General features: G+C 46.0%; 1 protein-coding gene across 2 annotated transcripts in view; it reads left to right on the top strand.

Moving 5' to 3' along the window:
- Window positions 1-19,820, top strand: part of LOC119959000 (prokineticin receptor 1-like) — a 46,375-nt gene that overhangs the window by 5,775 nt on the left and 20,780 nt on the right. The window contains exon 1 of one of the 2 annotated variants that reach the window (XM_038787535.1): window positions 4,786-4,996. The exons of the other annotated variant lie outside the window; for it this stretch is intronic. The gene's annotated coding sequence lies outside the window, so the exon portion shown is untranslated. Of the gene's footprint in view, window positions 1-4,785; window positions 4,997-19,820 lie in introns of those variants that run through there. 2 annotated transcript variants of the gene reach the window in all.

Here is a 19,820-nt window from a genome sequence, read left to right as displayed (position 1 = left end):
AGAAAGGTGATTAATTCGGGGTTAAAATCCATCATCCAGAAAACCAACACCTCTTAAAAATGTGGCACCTTTTTTGCCTCCTTCAGTCTTCCCAGGCCTTTTACAACCCACCAGCTTTCAAAATCGAGACTTGCCACTACCCACGCACTACTTCCTGACCCCTGTGCAAAGTGTAGCCCTTGGGGTCCCATGAATGAGCTGGCGCAATACCCATTCCGTCTACTACCTGGCCACAACCCTCCACCACAAGGTGCCAGTACTGCCAGCGCCGTCAACCTCCCATGGAACAACAGATTTTTAAAAAAGCTCTTTAGGCCACTACAATCATCTGATAATCCAGTGTATTCCTGCACAAGTACATAGGACTGAACTGCTGAGGGGGTTATTCCTGGCACACGATGTTGCTGACTGTACAATCAGCCCCTTGGAGCTGGTTTTCTGTTAAGGGTCAATGGCCAGCGGGATTTGGATTGACAATGCTCCACCTTCCGTTCATTTGAACCCTTACTGTCGACAAAGAAAGGAGACTTCACATCCTGCCAGCTGATACTGGTTTGAACACCGGTTTCAATGTCTGGTCTCCCTAAAGTACTGCAATAGCAAATGATTTGCATGGCCCTCATTATTCAGTGAATAAATATATTTCAGCTTTGACTGCCTGGTACTGAAGTTGATTACTTCAACCCCCCCACCCGGTCTGATGCTGGACGCCTGCAATTTATCACTCAGATATTGCCTGTTTCTGTGTAAATTATGTGATTAACGCTGGATACAGTTATGCATGACGTAGCTCGCAACAGCCGAGTCTCCTTGTGTTTCCCACTCTCGAGCTCTGATCATTGTTGTGTAGTCTCCGTTTCCTCCCTCAAGTACATCCTCACTGCAATGTTTCCTTTTGCTCATCAAAGTGAAGACTGCATTTATTTTAACATTGCAAAACGTAAGTGGTGTTCTGAGATTCTCAAGGAAGATTGCGATTCAAGGTTGGAAAGAGCTGGAGAGAAGACTGGGTCTTCTGGGACTGGGTTCTCTTTCTTTGTGTAAGGATTCAAATGAAGCATTGTCAATCCAAATCCTGCTGGCCATTGACCTTAACACAAACTCACTCCAAAAGTTACCGTCAGCAACACTGTGCCCAAGAGTAACCTCAGTTATTAAGTTCAATATGCTGGCAGGGCAGATAAGCACTGGGTTACAGGATGTCTAATGTCTGTGCTGAAGGATTTTATTAAAAATCTATGCTTTCACTGCTGACAATATCAGCACCTGTTGCCCATCCCTAATTGCCCTCTGAGAGCAGTTATTAAAAGTCAACCACATTGCGATGGGCCTGGAGTTGCTTGTAGGCCGGGCCGAGTAAGGAAAACAGATGTCCTTCCCCGTCTAAAGCATACCAGCGAACAGATGGGATGCTGCTTACAGTTAGTGTTGAGGGTGACCTGTACCATTTAACATTCCTGCTCTCACTTGTGTATGGCAGCATGAAGGAGAGGGACAAGAATAGGCTTCAGCGTGAAACAATCTTGCGATAGAGGGCTGAGGCCAAGTAAATCCAAAGTAGTGCCAGCCTGCTCATTCATGGGAGCCTACGGGCTTATTGTTGGGTTGGAGGCATGGTGATGGATCCTGCTGACAAGAGGATGGCTTGTAAGAGTGGCAGGGTCAGGGTTAGTCCCGGCCTCATAATCCAGCAGACGTCCAAGGAATGAGCCACTTGGACAAAGCCCTGTGTCCCTCAGCAAGATTCCAAAGAGATGGGGAGCGAGCTGGAAATAAGGGAACATGGGAAAAAAAACATTTCAAACATGCTGCAAAACAGCCGTGTGAAATGGAGCAGCAGTGATAAATTGGCAGCTGCAGTATAATTGGTAACCGAAAGCAGAAAGTAGGCTGAAAGGGCCAACCTGCAGTCACTCTTAAAACTTTACAGCTGCCTTTGTGTTAGAATTCACTTTATGCATTGCTTCTTCATGCTGAGCGGCTACGATAGGCTTGGAATTCTGCGACAAGTAACTCACCTCCTGGTTCCCCAAAGACTGTCCACAGTCTGCAAGTCAGAGGTTTGATAGTATATTCTCCACTTGTCTGCAGCTCGACACCACCCAGGACAAAGCAGCCCACTTGATCGGTACTCCATCCACCTTCAACATTCACTCCCTCCACCAACAATGCACGGCGGCAGAGGTGTGTACTATCTACAAGATAGTACCAAGACTCATTTGACTCTTCCAAACCCACAACCTCCACCACATAGAAGGCCAGGGACAGCAGATGCACGGGAACACCGGGGCCTCCAAGTCCCACAGCATCCTGCTTGCGAAATATATCGTCCGTCCCTTCATTGTCACTGGGTCAAAAACCTGGAACACACTCCCCAAGTGCACTGTGGCTGTACCTACATGGACTGCAGTGGTTCAGAAAGGTGGCTCACCAGCCCTTTCTCCAGGGCAATTAGGAATGGGCCACACCCCGTGGAAGAACCAGTTTGTAAAAATGCAATTAATTCATACTGACCTTATTGGGCGATAACAACACAACAGCCGAAAACCGCTCCTGACAGACATGGTGAATAACAACAGATACAAGACAAACCAGAGGCAGAGAAGGTGACAGCAGATGTTTTTAACTTAGATGTCTCTATGTTATTACATAAAATTGTGTCCATTTCTGGGCAGTGCACTTTAGGAAAGAAGTGAAGGTATCACAGAGGATGGAGAAAAGATTCAGAAATATGCTTCTGGGAATGAGAAAAAGCAAAGGGGCTGCAGGTGCCTGGATCTGAAAGAAAAAGGGAAAGGGCTGGAAAAGGTCAGCAGGCCTGTGGGGAGAGACACACAGTTAACGCTTCGAGTCCAATATGTGTCTTCTTCAGAACTGAAGGTTGAGAGAGAAGATCGAGAGGAGGTCTGACCGAGGAATTGAAAGCCTGGAGAGAGTGGATAGGGAGAAGCTGATAGGCCGAGAGTCGGAGTGAATGGCAAAAGGAGCAGAGACGACACAGGAAAGCTTTTTTTGATACTGGAAGTGGTTAGAATCTGTAATTCACTGTTGGAGAGTGTGGTGGAGACTAATTTAATTGGGCTTTGAAAGAAGAGTTGGATAAGGAACCCAAAGGAAAAAGAATCTGTAGGGCCATGGTCCAGGCTCGATGGATCTTAACAAGGTTTTAACTTGGTCAAATTCCTCAGCAATGAAGGGCGGCATGTGGCGCAGTGGTTAGCACTGGGACTGCGGTGCTGAGGACCCGGGTTCGAATCCCGGCTCTGGGTCACTGTCCGTGTGGAGTTTGCACATTCTCCCCATGTCTGTGTGGGTTTCACCCCCCACAACTCAAAGATGTGCAGGGTAGGTGGATTGGCCACGCTAAATTGCCCCTTAATTGGAAAAAAAATAATTGGGTACTCTAAATTTATAAAAAAATGAAAGAAAAAAAATTCCTCAGCAATTTCCTCAGTGGATTTGGCCATCTGTGGAACAGGCTGTCGCATTAACAGCCGTTGCAAGGACCTTATCATCTTAACGAACAAAGTCTGCTTTTGTCTTGAGCTTGAACCCCGCAGAATAACTTTGAAACAAAAATTTAAATTAAAAATACATTTTCATATTTTAATGTTAGTGTGGACGTTAATCATCAGTGAAGGTTAGTGTCCTGTTTTGTTTGATCTTGATGCCATCCCCCTACCCTCCCCCATCAACTCTTGTACCCACTCCACCCAAACAAACACTCTGGGTCATACCAACTCTCGGGCATTAAAATGGGGTCACACCAGGAAACCGTTTGTGGGAAGTGCTGGCTGAAATGTTGTTGGCTTTCATTGAACATTGAAACTGGACTGATATTTGCCATGTTCAAGAAATTAATATAAAATAAATGCTTCTAACAGGATACTTGAATAGGATGACGCTAAAAAGACTGTTTCGGGATAAGTCTTAAGGAAGGGGAGGCATTCAGCATCGGCGCTCCAGACCATGATAATGTCAATAGCTGAAGATTCAACCACAAACGGTGGGGCAAAGGGATTGGAGATGCATAAATGATCGGAGTCTGAGGAATGGGGAAGCCCTGAACTGATGGCGGGGAGGCCTGTAATGCTGCATGCAGCAGGTTGAGGATTTATCCTTGGCGGTAGCAGTTTCAAACTGTGTACTCGATTACCATGTTGGCAGGGAGCGATGGGCGAATGGTTCCAGTGAAAGACCAATTTGATGCAGGTGCCATGTGGTAGGGTAATGGAGTGGAAGCTCTAGAATCATTTTGGAATACTGAAATGGGAGCCTTTTCTGGATGAGAAATTAAACCAGGCAGTCCTTTACGCCTCCACATCATCGATCCTGTCAATGAGATTGCCACTTGGTGCCCAATTCTGGTGGAGTTTTGAGCTAGCACTTCATCCTTATCTCATGTGTTCGGGTGAAGGGTGTTTACCCCAGTCATCTGCATCGATCTTTTTTTTCCATTGCTAAACGACATTTCTGTTTTCATTACCGCTTTCCAGCTGTCGATTTGCCTCATTGCTGCAGGCTTTCTACAACCCGACCGAGAGAGAAATTGTTCATCCGATCATTCTGAGCACGATTGAAATGTCAGGCCAGGCGATGAATGGCCAATATCCAAGTCACTGCGCCACCTGATCCTTTTATGGAGCTTTCGTCTAAAATGATCAGTGGCACAAGTGTGACAGAATTCCAGCCCATTAGCAAATGTTGTATTTATTAGGGTCAGTATTAAGTTATTGCGTTTTTTTTTAAGGGGAGCGGGTGGGGTGTTCATTAGCCGAGAAGTCGGCAAATGTGGCTGGTAATGCGATTTTTAAAAATATTTTTAGAGTAATCCTCAGTGAGCTTGGGCAGGCTGTCATTTGACAGAAGCTACTGAATTTATCCGCAAATCTCTCCACGAATGTTCTGATTAAATTGAACTGCTCAGAATTGTGCCTGTGATGGATGAGGCGATTCAGAAGGAATGAAGATTCTGCTGCACCCTTCAGACCATCAAGTGAGCATTAATTGCAGATATGTTCAAGGCAATTATTGTTGCAGTTTTACAGTTCCTTGCATACCGGGGTGAGATAGTGTTCAGCCAGCACCCCCCACCGAATCTTGGCGTGTTTGTCCATAGATCTCCAAAGGCAGAAGGGCAGGTTAATAGGGTGGTCAAAAAGGCATATGGGACACTTGCTGTTATCAATTGAGGCATAGATTACAAACGCAGGGAGGTCCTGTTGGAGCTGTATAGAAATTTGGTGAGGCCACAGCTGGAGCACTGGGTGCAATTCTGGTCATCACATTATAGGAAGGATGTAATTGCACTGGAGGGAGTGCAGAGGTGATTCACCAGGATGTTGCCTGGGATGGAACATTTTAATTATGAAGAGAGGTTGGATAGGCTTGGGCTGTTTTCTCTGGAGCAGAGAAGACTGAGGGGCGACCTGATCGAGGTGGACAAGATTATAAGGAGCATGGACAGGGTGGATAGGGAGCAGCTGTTCCCCTTAGTTGAAGGGTCAGTTACGAGGGGACAGAAGTTCATGGTGAGGGGCAGGAAGTTTAAGGGGGATTTGAAGAAAAACCTTTTACCCAGAGGGTGGTGACGGTTTGGAATGCACTGCCTGGGAGGGTGGTAGAGGCGGGTTGCCTCACATCCTTTACAAAGTACCTGGATGATCATAACATCGAGGCTATGGGCCAAGTGCTGGCAAAATAGGATTAGGTAGACAGATCAGGTGTTTTTCACACAGACTTGGCCAAATGGCCTCTTCTGTACTGCATTATTCTGATTCTGTAATAGGGATCCCCTGCCTAAACGGACCTCTTCTCCCCCCCCCCCCCCCCCCCCCCCCCGAAAAGAAAATCCTGTCTGGAAGCTAGAGAGCAGTCCAGACAGAGGCAGTGCGAAGGATTAGAGCTATAACATTTACCTGCAACTCCACGTGTCCGTTCCTGGAAGGAAAGCAGTTGTGACAGTTTAGCACAGGGCTAAATCGCTGGCTTTGAAAGCAGACCAAGCAGGCCAGCAGCACGGTTCAATTCCCGTACCAGCCTCCCCGAACAGGCGCCGGAATGTGGCGATTAGGGGCTTTTCACAGTAACTTCATTTGAAGCCTACTTGTGACAATAAGCAATTTTCATTTCATTTCATCTGGTTCCCACAGATCCACTAGCTGCAAGCCATTCATTAGCTTTCTGATAGTGGTCTGTGACTGAGTTTCTACAAACCATCTGCAGCTTTGATTCATTCATCTCCCTTCACGGTTCAATGGCCTAAGTGGTGAAACCCCAATGTTTGTAAACATTGACCACATCAAAGAGAAGTGGGTGCAATGCTTCGAACATAATCTCCCAAAGGGAGAATTCCACCCCGGATCTTTGTGTTCAAGTCACTCTGTGGATTTGCTCCTCCTAACCTCTGTAACCTTTGGAATTCCTCATTAAACCGCTTCGACCCTCTTCCCCCTTTAAGGCACGCCTTGAAGTCTACTGTTCCGAGCAAGCCTCTGGTCTCACGCCCTAATATCTTGTGCAGCTCTGCCAAATTTTGTCTCATATCTCTCCATGTCCTGTGAACCATTCTGCTGTATTTTTACGATGTTAAAGGCGTTTTGTAAAGGATGGCTGCTGTTGTTTGACTACCAAAGCTGGGTCTGACCTTCCTCACTGAAGGTTCATGCCCACTCGTCTTCTAGCAAGAGTCACTCTCTGTGGAAAAGGATACCTAACTTGAGTATTGTTGACAAAAGAGACGGGCTGCCAAAGCTTTTTAACCTATACTCATCTGGACGGTGCAAGAATAACAAATTTCAAAGGGAGCAACAATTTATTGCATGAGATAAGGGCGTGGATTGGTTGGCAAGTTCAGTGTGATTGGTTGAAACTTTAGCATGGAGAATGCAACCCCCCCCCCCCCCCCCCCCCAAGCTTTTAATTTTCATTTCGCCTTCAGATGGTCAGGCCATTCATATGAATATATATGTAGCTTCCAGTAAGTATAAATGTGTCCACTTCCATAGCCAGCCACCATGGCACCCCTTCCCTAAAGATATTGAGCTCAGTTCCGATGCTCCAATGAAGTGACTTAACTCAGCCCACACTAGGAGTTCAACCTGAAACCTTTTACATTTAACTCACCCAAGGAATTGTATCATTTTTTTATTGAATCGGGGCGGCCCTTGATGTAAATGCACAAATTATCGTTTGCCAATTTTCCGTTTGCCAACTGGACAACAAAGCCCCAGAGAACATTCATAGAATTTAGAATCATAGAATTTACAGTGCAGAAGGCCACCCGGCCCACCGAGTCCGCACCGGCCCCCGGAAAGGGCACCCCACCCAAGCCCACACCACCCCATCCCCATAACCCAGCAACCCCACTCAACCAACATCAAGGGCAATTTTGGACACTAATAAGGGGCAGTTTAGCACGGCCAATCCACCTAACCCGCACATCTTTGGACTGTGGGAGGAAACCGGAGCACCCGGAGGAAACCCACGCAAACACGGGAAGAACGTGCAGACTCCACACAGACAGTGTCCCAGCCAGGAATTGAACCTGGGACCCTGGTGCTGTGAAGCAATTGTGCTAAACATTATGCCCAGCACCTTTAATTTGTAAGACGGTAGACCAAAATTGTACGGTGACTGCCCCGGTATAAGACTTTGGGGACTATCGCAGTCAAACCTGATCTTGTCCTGTTTGGTTGGCAGGACCTTTGCTTTGCCATTTGTCCTCTCAATTTTCTGTGCCTCTGCTTTGTACCAACACAACAGTGAATCCACTTCAAGAAATATTTCAATGGTTGTAAAGCCTTGAGATGAGAGCTCATAAGTACGAGTGACTTCCTTATCGAACATCCCCTTCAACTCTTTCTGTCAGTGAGACATCTACGCTTTACTTAAAGGTAAAACCTGTACAACAGGAAAACTAGCGTAATACAAAATTTAGGATTGATTCCGGGTAACTCTTCGTCACAGAGCTAGAGGTCTTATTTGAAGAATTTTGAAAAGAGATTAGCATTTATTTATTTATTTAGCATGTGTGAGCTAGGATATACCGAATTGTCTTCCTGTTCTGTTTAATGTTGAGAGAAATTAGGGGCCTCACGGTAGCATGGTGGTTAGCATCAATGCTTCACAGTTCCAGGGTCCCAGGTTCGATTCCCGGCTGGGTCACTGTCTGTGTGGAGTCTGCACGTCCTCCCCGTGTGTGCGTGGGTTTCCTCCGGGTGCTCCGGTTTCCTCCCACAGTCCAAAGATGTGCGGGTTAGGTGGATTGGCCATGCTAAATTGCCCGTAGTGTAAGGTTAATGGGGAGATTCTTGGGTTACGGGTATACAGGTTACGTGGGTTTAAGTAGGGTGATCATTGCTCGGCACAACATCGAGGGCCGAAGGGCCTGTTCTGTGCTGTACTGATCTATGTTCTATGTTCTAAATTGAAACTTTATAAAACCTCTTTTTTCCTTCCTTCGTTGACAAAGCCTGGTCTTTTAAGTCGGTACCTTCTTCTGGTACTGACTTAAAGCCTGTTCAAATCTTAGCCAAAGGACGGCAGTTGTAGAATTTTCCATGTCTTGCTCCCCAGGATTTGTTTTATTGTCATGTGTACTGAGGTACAGTAAAAAGTCCTGACAGATCATTCTGTACATGAAAAAACTTAGGGCATACATAAATACACAATCTAATACATAGACACAGGCATCAGGTGAAGCATACAGGAGTGTAGTACTACTCAGTAGAGAAGATGTTTGAAGAGATCAGTTCAATCCATAAGAGGGTCATTCAGGAGTCTGGTAACAGCGGGGAAGAAGCTGCTTTTGAACCTGTGAGTGCATGTTCTCAGACTTTTGTATCTCCTGCCTGATGGAAGAAGTTGGAAGAGTGAATACCCCGGGAGGGAGGGGTCTTCGATTATGCTGCCTGCTTTCCCCAGGCAGCGGGAAGTGTAGACAGTCAATGGATGGGAGCTGGGTTTGTGTGATGGACTGGGCTGTGTTCACGACTCTCTGAAGTTTCTTGCGGTCTTGGGTCAAGCAGTTGCCATACCAGGCTGTGATGTAGTCAGATAGGATACTTTCTGTAAAAATTGCATCTGTAAAAATTGGTAATAGTCAATGTGGACATGCTGAATTTCCTTAAGTTTCCTGAGGAAGTATGCGCACTGTTGTGCTTGGTCATAGCGTCAACGTGGGTGGACCAGAACAGATGTTTGGTAATGTGTACCTCTAGGAATTTGAAGCTGTTAACCATCTCCACCTCGGCCCCATTGATGCAGACAGGGGCGTCTACAATACTTTGCTTCCTGAAGTCAACGACCAGCTCTTTAGTTTTGCTTATATTGAGGGAGATTGTTGTCGTTACACAACTCCAGCAGGTTCTCTATCTCCCTCCTGTACTCTGACACATAGTTGTTTGAGATCCGACCCATTCTGTCGTGTCATCAGCAAACTTGTAGATGGAGTTGGAGCTGGTAAAAACTGGTTAGTTCTTGGGCGACAAAGAATTCTGGGATGTTACAGGGTAACCATGCATTATTTCTTAAAAGCTGCTTGCTAACCTGCCTCTGTCCAAAATGCCAGCTCCTTTCAACAATGTCCAACAACAGCTACCATTCGACCATCCAGCAGCGCTGATATCCATTTGGCTCACTTCAGCCCAATCATAGAACTTCTCTCCTACGTCTGGGGGTTTCTGGCAGAGCGCATTCCTGCCAGAGACTCGATGGCTGAAAAATCCCAACTCCAATGCAATGTTTATTGCCGTTCCTGAGCCAAGTGGTGAGCATTGCCCAGCTGCTATGTGTTCTGTGTCCAGCAGCAATCAATACAGTCCAATCTGTTCACTGAAACAGCAACGTTCAGTAATCAGATTATTAGATGCTGGACATACTCACGTGTTGTTTTCATGGTTGTTTAAATTGTGAAACAGTCAATTGACAAATCTTTTCCCTTAAATCCGTTTACTCATTTCTTCAATAATTTAATTTTGAGAAGTTTGGGACTGAGTGTTATCGTGATTTGTGCTCTCTATGTCACTGTTCTCTGTCGCAATTTATTTGTATTAGTCTTAAGGAGCCTCATTCTCAAAGGAGCATTCCTTCAACCGCTCCTCAAAACCAACCTTTATTAGGGAGAGATTGATAAAAGCGAACACTGAAGAAGGTTTATTGAAAGTAATGTTCCTTCCAATTCCATGGCTGCATTAAATGTAAAGGTGGTAGTCAAAAGCTCTGCCATGCATTTTCTTGTTTGAGAACCCCTCTGCAAGGCTGGGACAGCGATAGGAAGTGGATAATAGGCCACTGGTTTCCCGCATGCTGCTGTGAACAGTTTGCCACAGGAGATGTTCCCCATTGCTGCAATTCTCCCAGTTCTGTTTTTACAGAGCAGGGTCATTCGAGCAAGACTGACCAGTACCATCCCAAATCCAGACGGACACAGGCTTGGAGGGCCGAAGGGCCTGTTCCTGTGCTGTACTTTTCTTTGTTCATTTGGGGGGTGGGGGAGGGGAGAGAGAAGAATGTTCATGGGATCATCAGATTTTTATATTTTCCGACTTAGTAATCATTATTATTTTTTCTGCATAGGGTGGACGATGGCATAGTAGTTAGCACTGCTGCCTCACGGCACCGACGAGGACCCAGGTTCGTTCCTGGCCCCGGGTCACTGTCCGTGTGGAGTTTGCACATTCTCCCCCTGGGTCTCAACCCCACACCCAAAGACGAGGAAATGGCTGAGGAACTGAACAGGTTTTTTGGGTCGGTCTTCACATTGGAAGACACAAATAACATGCCAGCGACTGATAGAAATAAGGCTATGACAGGTGAGGACCTTGAGAGGATTGTTATCACTAAGGAGGTAGTGATGGGCAAGCTAATGGGGCTAAAGGTAGACAAGTCTCCTGGCCCTGATAGAATGCATCCCAGAGTGCTGAAAGAGATGGCTAGGGAAATTGCAGATGCACTAATGATGATTTACCAAAATTCACTAGACTCTGGGGTGGTCCCGGTGGATTGGAAATTAGCAAACGTGACACCACTGTTTTAAAAAGGAGGTAGGCAGAGAGCAGGAAACTATAGGTCAGTGAGCTTAACTTCGGTAGTAGGGAAGATGCTGGAATCTATCATCAAGGAAGAAATTGCGAGGCATCTGGATAGAAATTGCCCCATTGGGCAGACACAGCATGGGTTCATAAAGGGCAGGTCGTGCCTAACTAATTTAGTGGAATTTTTTGAGGACATTACCAGTGCGGTAGATAACGGGGAGCCGATGGATGTGGTATATCTGGATTTCCAGAGAGCCTTTGACAAGGTGCCACACAAAAGGTTGCTGCATAAGATAAAGATGCATGGCATTAAGGGTAAAGTAGTAGCATGGATAGAGGATTGGTTAATTAATAGAAAGCAAAGAGTGGGGATTACTCTGTGAGTAATGGTGTTTCTCTGGTTGGCAATCAGTAGCTAGTGGTGTCCCTCAGGGATCCGTGTTGGGCCCACAATTGTTCACAATCTGCATAGATGATTTGGAGTTGGGGACCAAGGGCAATGTGTCCAAGTTTGCAGATGACACTAAGATGAGTGGTAAAGCAAAAAGTGCAGAGGATACTGGAAGTCTGCAGAGGGATTTGGATAGGTTAAGTGAATGGGCTAGGGTCTGGCAGATGGAATACAATGTTGACAAATGTGAGGTTATCCATTTTGGTAGGAATAACAGCAAACGGGATTATTATTTAAACGATAAAATATTAAAGCATGCCGCTGTGCAGAGACCTGGGTGTGCTAGTGCATGAGTCACAGAGGTTGGTTTACAAGTGCAACAGGTGATTAAGAAAGCAAATGGAATTTTGTCCTTCACTGCTAGAGGGATGGAGTTTAAGACTAGGGAGGTTATGTTGCAATTGTATAAGGTGTTAGTGAGGCCACACCTGGAGTATTGTGTTCAGTTTTGGTCTCCTTACTTGAGAAAGGACATACTGGCACTGGAGGGTGTGCAGAGGAGATTCACTAGGTTAATCCCAGAGCTGAAGGGGTTGGATTATGAGGAGAGGTTGAGTAGACTGGGACTGTAGAATGATGAGGGGGATCTTATAGAAACATTTAAAATTATGAAGGGAATAGATAGGATAGATGCGGGCAGGTTGTTTCCACTGGCGGGTGAAAGCAGAACTAGGGGGCATAGCCTCAAAGTAAGGGGAAGTAGATTTAGGACTTAGTTTAGGAGGAACTTCTTCACCCAAAGGGTTGTGAACCTATGGAATTCCTTGCCCAGTGAAGCAGTTGAGGCTCCTTCATTAAATGTTTTTAAGGTAAAGATATTGTTTTTTGAAGAATAAAGGGATTAAGGGTTATGGTGTTTGGGCGGGAAAGTGGAGCTGAGTCCACAAAAGATCAGCCATGATCTCATTGAATGGCGGAGCAGGCTCGAGGGGCCAGATGGCCTACTCCTGCTCTAGTTCTTATGTTCTTATGCAGGGTAGGTGGATTGGCCACGCTAAATTGCCCCTGAATTGGAAAAAAATTGGGTACTCTAAATTTATTAAAAAAAAATATTTCTTCTGTATGCTGAAACGTGCAATAATAGCACTCTTGCCCAATGGGCTGCTTGCACACCACCTTTTGGAGGATGAAACCAGGTTCCCTTGGGATAATCAGCAAGTTCAGGGTTCCCCTGACAGGGAGTTCCCAGGATGTTGCACATCTTTTTTAAAACGCATGGTCAAACTTGGGGGCGCGACCCGTGGGTGGGTCACGGCAGGTGTCAGGAGGGTCGCGGAGCTGTCCGTACCGGCGCTCTCGATCGCGCAAATCCGTGCATTGGGGCCAAAGGGACCCAAAACCATTTCCTCCATTTTTGTCAGCAACAAACAAGGTCAGAGAAAATGGTGGGTCGCGCAGGACGGCCGGCGTGGGTCACGAAGGTGGGCCGATTGGTAAATATGGGTCACCAGAAATAAAGTTTGAAAAACACTGGTGTAGCCGGCTGGGCATTTATTGCCCATCCCTAATTGCCCTTGAAAAGGGAGTGGTGACTGCTGCCTTGAACTGATGCAGTGTGTGTGTTGTGAAGGAACGACAGATATATTTCCGAGTCGGGACGATGAGCGGCTTGGAGGGGAACTTGCAGGTGGTGGTGTTCCCCATGCGTCTGCTGCCCTCGTTCTTCTAGGAAAAGTCCCTTGTGGTGAATGAACCCAGGCTAATCTAAATCTCTCTTGGCACCCCCCATTTTCCTGTGTTCTGGCCCTCGGAACCTCCTAGGATTTTGGATAAGCTGCTTCTGACAAGCTGTACAAGAGGTTCATAAACAGCAGCTCATTGATGCCCGTGGCTAATCTGTTCCCATTCCATTTGGGAGTTCTCTCAGTAAAGAGGGTGATACCTAGTGGGAAGTGACTTTACCCATGGAGTAACAAGACTCTCACTCCCGATTCTCAGTCTGGTCACAGTGGATGTGAAATACTCCAGATTGGGAGGAGGGAAATCAACCAGCATTCCTGCTGCTGAGAAATGGGAATGTGGAGATGGAACCAGTTAGCAGGGAGCTGCACTCTGAGTAGTTTGCATTTGGTTAACCGATTGGAAATGGGCCGTTCAGAGAGAATGTGAGGTTGAACAAAGATGGTGAACAGATCATGTGCAATACTGTTTTAATTAGATATTGAAGGAGCCCCTCAACGTATGTTAACCGACTGGAACCAGACCACTTTGTGGAGCCTGGCTCCTTTTGAGACGATCACTGGGACATACTTCGACTGTCACTGGCTATTTTCCCCAACTCCCTATCCCCAAGGCCAATCAATCGTAGCATATGCAAGTACATATAGAGCGAAGGAAAGCAGCCAACCCAGTCTGTCTCCTAAGGATTCTAGATAGGCGTGGGTGTGAATCTTTGTATTGTGATCTTACTCATCGAAGCTGTATTACTTCTGACATTCATTGTAATGTAGACCTCGACCCCAAGGGGATTTCTTCAGTGGGCCTATCTGTTAGGGCTTCTTGAGATCTTACTTTTAGAGACAGCAAGTGGTTATATCACACACGGGTCAGCATTCTTCAATCCAAATTACATCTGTCATCAGCAATATCAGTGCGAGGTTTCTAAGCAGCCCAGATAAGTGATTAAACCTGGGACCTTGATGGTCTGTCTATATTAGGGCTTTAGCCTTAAAACCACTGTGAATGGGCTGCTTTATGGGAGCGTAATCTTCTCAAAACATCTGTAAGGGGCCACGACTTGTTAATCAATGCTTTGTTGATCAAAGTTCTATTTTTGATTAAATTAAGCTGATTTAAAGCTTGCGGTACCTCTAAAAGCTCGGTAATCGGTCAAGTAAATTGTATCTTCACATGACTGCCTCATCTCCTGCTCCTATCACCTCTTAGTGTCCTTAAGAGCTCTCCTGTATTCAGAGAGAGGTCTGTAATGGCTTTAGATTAAAGAGAGATGCTAATGAAGGCACCTCTAAACCTTTACTCTCTTCAAACGATGCCTTTGATAGCTCAATTTTTGAAGTGAGTTTTTAAAAATTCTGTGTGTTTGGTAAAACTTCATCTGCATGCTCTGCTAGTGAAATCTTTGTCCAGCTCAAAGGGCCTAGGGTCGATGCTGCATTTTAAATCGGTCGCACATTACTTTCCTACATTTTCTTTATTGGGGCAGACAGTTTTTTACAAATTCTCCTTTTGCTAAAGGGAACTCATACTTGCTTTTATTCTTTCAATGGATGTGCCCAGCGTTTGTTGCCCATCCCTAACTGCTCCCTTGAACGGAGCGTCTCGCTCGGCCATTTCAGAGGGTAGTTAAGGGTCAACCACATTGCTGTGGGTCTGGAGTCACATGTAGGCCAGACCAGGGAAGGACAGCAGATTTCCTTCCCTAAGGTTAACCATTAATGAGCCAGATTGGTTTTTCCAACAATTGATCATAGTTGTCACGGTTACCATGACTGGGAGTTATGAATTGAATTTCAATTCCACCAGCTGCCGTGGTGGGATTTGAACCCGTGTCCCCTCACCAGCACATCTTCCTGTTCTTTTCTCACTGCTGTTTAAGCTTTCTCTTCGATTCATCCGTACCTCGACCACCCAGTGATAGCGTTCTCACAATGCTCTGGATAAAAGATGTTTCTCCCAAATTCCCTATTGAATGTTCTGGTGTCTATCTTTTGTTCCTGAATCCCCAAACAAGTGGAAACATCTTTTGTACATCTCCCCTATGATGGATCCAATGAGCGATCCTGAGCATTATTTAAGCAGTTTGAATTCTGCATCATTTACTTGAAAGACTTGCTTTCCCCCTCAACACAGTGTGAGGCACCTGAAAAATCAAAGTTTCATTCAGATTCTTGTGTACCCCAATCCGGGATGCTTGCTCCAACAATCCTTCACTGTTTCCAAGAAAAAACTGGACAGCAGAAATAGTTCAGGCCATTTCAGTTTAATTTTCATTCCCACTTTTTGTAAAGTAAAAACAAGCTTTTCGCCAACGAAGTGTGTCTATTGGATTCAGTTCATTTTAACACTTGGCCTGAGGGACGAGGAGAAAACCTCGGAGAGTGAAGATGTTATCAGACCCAATCTCAGTGAACAGGAAAGGTTCTGCTCTGGCAGTGTGGAACAAAGATGTTGCCAGGACTGGAGAACATCAGCTACAAATAAAGGTTGAATAAGCTGCGGTTGTTTTCTTTGAAAAAGTGGGTGTGAAGAGATTTAATTGAGGTGTATAAAATTATGAGGGCACTGTTTCACTTTAGCACAGAGGTCAATAAGTGTGTGGGGTGGAGGCGACTTGGAGCACAAATGGATAGACACTTGAGGGAAATAGGCACTTGTAATACACTATGCTATGGACTGATGTAGGTTTTAATGACTGTCTTCGAAAAATAATATTCGGAATTTAAAGAACTCTTGTCAAAATTTACTCTGGTGTAACTGAAATTAGTTTGAGCAGCGATGTTGGAATAGTGTCAACAATTATTCTGTGATCTTCATGCTACCAAAACTGCAGAGAGAAATACGGTTCCTCTTCGTTTAGTAGGGTGCAATACTACAAAGTATAAATTCGTAGTGTATGAAAACCTGATTGACTGATGGTAGAGTTTAGCATGATGCCCCAAATAGATATTTTCATCCTGGGTGCGTGTGAGTGATCTGGGATTGCACTGAGGCCGGAGGTCAAACGTTAAGAGTTCTGCAATTTTCTAGTACATGTTAGAACATATCTGCCTTTTGTATGGTGTATCTTCAGAGTTCGACAGGTCATGCAGTAGGTTTCATCTTTAATGCCTGATCCTTATTCAGATCAAAGCCACTTGTGGAAAATTTTGCACTGGCATATTCGAGGTGGTGCGAATATAGCAAACTCTGTAACTAACCCCGTGCTGTTCCTGTCCTGGGAGTGTTTGATGGGGACAGTGTAGAGGGAGCTTTACTCTTTATCTAACCCCGTGCTGTACCTGTCCTGGGAGTGTTTGATGGAGACAGTGTAGAGGGAGCTTTACTCTGTATCTAACCCCGTGCTGTACCTGTCCTGGGAGTGTTTGATGGAGACAGTGTAGAGGGAGCTTTACTCTGTATCTAACCCCGTGCTGTACCTGTCCTGGGAGGGTTTCATGGGGACAGTGTAGAGGGAGCTTTACTCTGTATCTAACCCCGTGCTGTACCTGTCCTGGGAGGGTTTGATGGGGACAGTGTAGAGGGAGCTTTACTCTGTATCTAACCCCGTGCTGTCCCTGTCCTGGGAGTGTTTGATGGGGATAGCGTAGAGGGAGCTTTACTCTGTATCTAACCCCGTGCTGTACCTGTCCTGGGAGCGTTTGATGGGGACAGTGTGGAGGGAGCTTTACTCTGTATCTAACCCCGTGCTGTACCTGTCCTGGGAGTGTTTGATGGGGGACAGTGTAGAGGGAGCTTTACTCTGTATCTAACCCCGCGCTGTACCTGTCCTGGGAGTGTTTGATGGGGACAGTGTAGGGGGAGCTTTACTCTGTATCTAACCCCGTGCTGTACCTGTCCTGGGAGTGTTTGATGGGGACAGTGTAGAGGGAGCTTTACTCTGTATCTAACCCCGTGCTGTACCTGTCCTGGGAGTGTTTGATGGGGACAGTGTGGAGGGAGCTTTACTCTGTATCTAACCCCGTGCTGTACCTGTCCTGGGAGTGTTTGATGGGGACAGTGTGGAGGGAGCTTTACTCAGTATCTAACCCCGTGCTGTACCTGACCTGGGAGTGTTTGATGAGGACAGTGTAGAGGGAGCTTTACTCTGTATCTAACCCCGTGCTGTACCTGTCCTGGGAGTGTTTGATGGGGACAGTGTAGAGGGAGCTTTACTCTGTATCTAACCCCGTGCTGTACCTGTCCTGGGACTGTTTGATGGGGACAGTGTAGAGGGAGCTTTACTCTGTATCTAACCCCGTGCTGTACCTGTCCTGGGAGTGTTTGATGGGGACAGTGTAGAGGGAGCTTTACTCTGTATCTAACCCCGTGCTGTACCTGTCCTGGGAGTGTTTGATGGGGACAGTGTAGAGGGAGCTTTACTCTGTATCTAACCCCGTGCTGTACCTGTCCTGGGAGTGTTTGATGGGGACAGTGTAGAGGGAGCTTTACTCTGTATCTAACCCCGTGCTGTACCTGTCCTGGGAGTGTTTGATGGGGACAGTGTAGAGGGAGCTTTACTCTGTATCTAACCCCGTGCTGTACCTGTCCTGGGAGTGTTTGATGGGGACAGTGTAGAGGGAGCTTTACTCTGTATCTAACCCCGTGCTGTACCTGTCCTGGGAGTGTTTGATGGGGGACAGTGTAGAGGAAGCTTTACTCTGTATCTAACCCCGTGCTGTACCTGTCCTGGGAGTGTTTGATGGGGGACAGTGTAGAGGAAGCTTTACTCTGTATCTAACCCCGTGCTGTACCTGTCCTGGGAGTGTTTGATGGGGACAGTGTAGAGGGAGCTTTACTCTGTATCTAACCCCGTGCTGTACCTGTCCTGGGAGTGTTTGATGGGGACAGTGTAGAGGGAGCTTTACTCTGTATCTAACCCCGTGCTGTACCTGTCCTGGGAGTGTTTGATGGGGACAGTGTAGAGGGAGCTTTACTCTGTATCTAACCCCGTGCTGTACCTGTCCTGGGAGTGTTTGATGGGGACAGTGTAGAGGGAGCTTTACTCTGTATCTATCTCCGTGCTGTACCTGCCCTGGGAGTGTTTGATGGGGACAGTGTAGAGGGAGCTTTACTCTGTATCTAACCCCGTGCTGTACCTGTCCTGGGAGTGTTTGATGGGGACAGTGTAGAGGGAGCTTTACTCTGTATCTAACCCCGTGCTGTACCTGTCCTGGGAGTGTTTGATGGGGACAGTGTGGAGGGAGCTTTACTCTGTATCTAACCCCGTGCTGTATCTGTCCTGGGAGTGTTTGATGGGGACAGTGTAGAGGGAGCTTTACTCTGTATCTAACCCCGTGCTGTACCTGTCCTGGGAGTGTTTGATGCCAATCAGAAATTAATGCTGTTGACATTAGGTACCTAAAATGTAAACTCTTCCATTTCCAGACCCTGATTTTTTTTCTCACCTTGAAGAGCACACATTAGCATAATATGGTTATTCTGACTATAATTTTCTTGTCAGTATTCTCTCTCCTTGTGCAGTTAAAATTAAACTGAAAAGAATTCATGTTTAATTTCTGACCAGAGTTTGACTGCAGTCCAGGAAGTACAGTGCCGGGCGTACGCAGGGCCGGGCGGTCAGGAAATGATGGGGAATAACAATTCAGGTCTCCACATTGTTCCGGAGTCTTCTACCGATAACATTAATAGCCGCCAGTGGTGAATTCCGAGGGCATGGTTCGATGAACCTCACCAAAGGTTATAGCTGGGCTTACCTCTGGTGTTAAAAACAAAATGCTGGAAATTTTCAGACACTGCAGCAAATATACTTAAATCATTTGCATAACTGGAGAGTATCCATCAACAAGCACAACCTTTGCTAACTCTCAGAATGATGGGATTGGGATGTCCACAATGCTGTTACAAAGGGCAGGTCAGTCAGCTCACATAACCAGCTGAAGTTTTGAAGTGGGGCCCTGTCACTTGCTGTATACAGACTGGGATGATCCAGTCTCTTAATTACATCTTGCCTCTTTTGTTGCACAAGCCGAAACACGATACAGCAGCGTCCCTCAACCAGGCAGGTGAGGTGAGCTGAAAATTAGTACCTCCTGTTGCTCTTTTACACACCTCACGTTGTCTCTCGATCATGACTGTGTGTGTTTGTAAATGGAACGTCAGGCGCTGAGGTCAGGCGTGGAATGTGTGTGTAGTCCCTGCAATGCAGTAAAAATGTATAGCCATCCAAAAAGAAAATTAAGGGGCTGTTGATTCTGGGCACATATATGCTTTGATGAACCTCACCAAAAGTTACTTCTGGCATTAAAAGCAAAATACTGGAAAAACTCTGCAGGTCTGGCAGTATCTGTGGAGAAAGAACAAAGATTAATGTTTCAGTGCCAATCTTTTTTGTCTAAGTTTTCCGATTCGGCATCGTATGTCCTCCAAGGGACCGATGTTGTCTGGGATGTGTCATTTGACCGTAGTCTGCTTTCCGGTTAAACAAAGCAAATTGCAACCAGGAAATCGGAATATGGGCATTTTAAACTCCTGGTATCAGTGGACTGTGACTTAGTATAAATTAGGATAGCGCAGGAACGTTTTGGATAAGTTCTGATTGAGGGGAGCTTCTACTGCTCAAAGTTATTAAGTATACAAAATGTTTGGAGCAGATGAAGATTTTAAAATTATTTAACCACCCTAGTTACGCTGAATGAGCTGCAGAGTCAGGACCA

Source organism: Scyliorhinus canicula, chromosome 31 (genome assembly GCF_902713615.1).
Source record: "Scyliorhinus canicula chromosome 31, sScyCan1.1, whole genome shotgun sequence".
Classification (NCBI taxonomy): Eukaryota; Metazoa; Chordata; class Chondrichthyes; order Carcharhiniformes; family Scyliorhinidae; genus Scyliorhinus; species Scyliorhinus canicula.
Note: the sequence above shows the minus strand (reverse complement) of the source record. Positions and strands in the feature narration are given on the sequence as shown.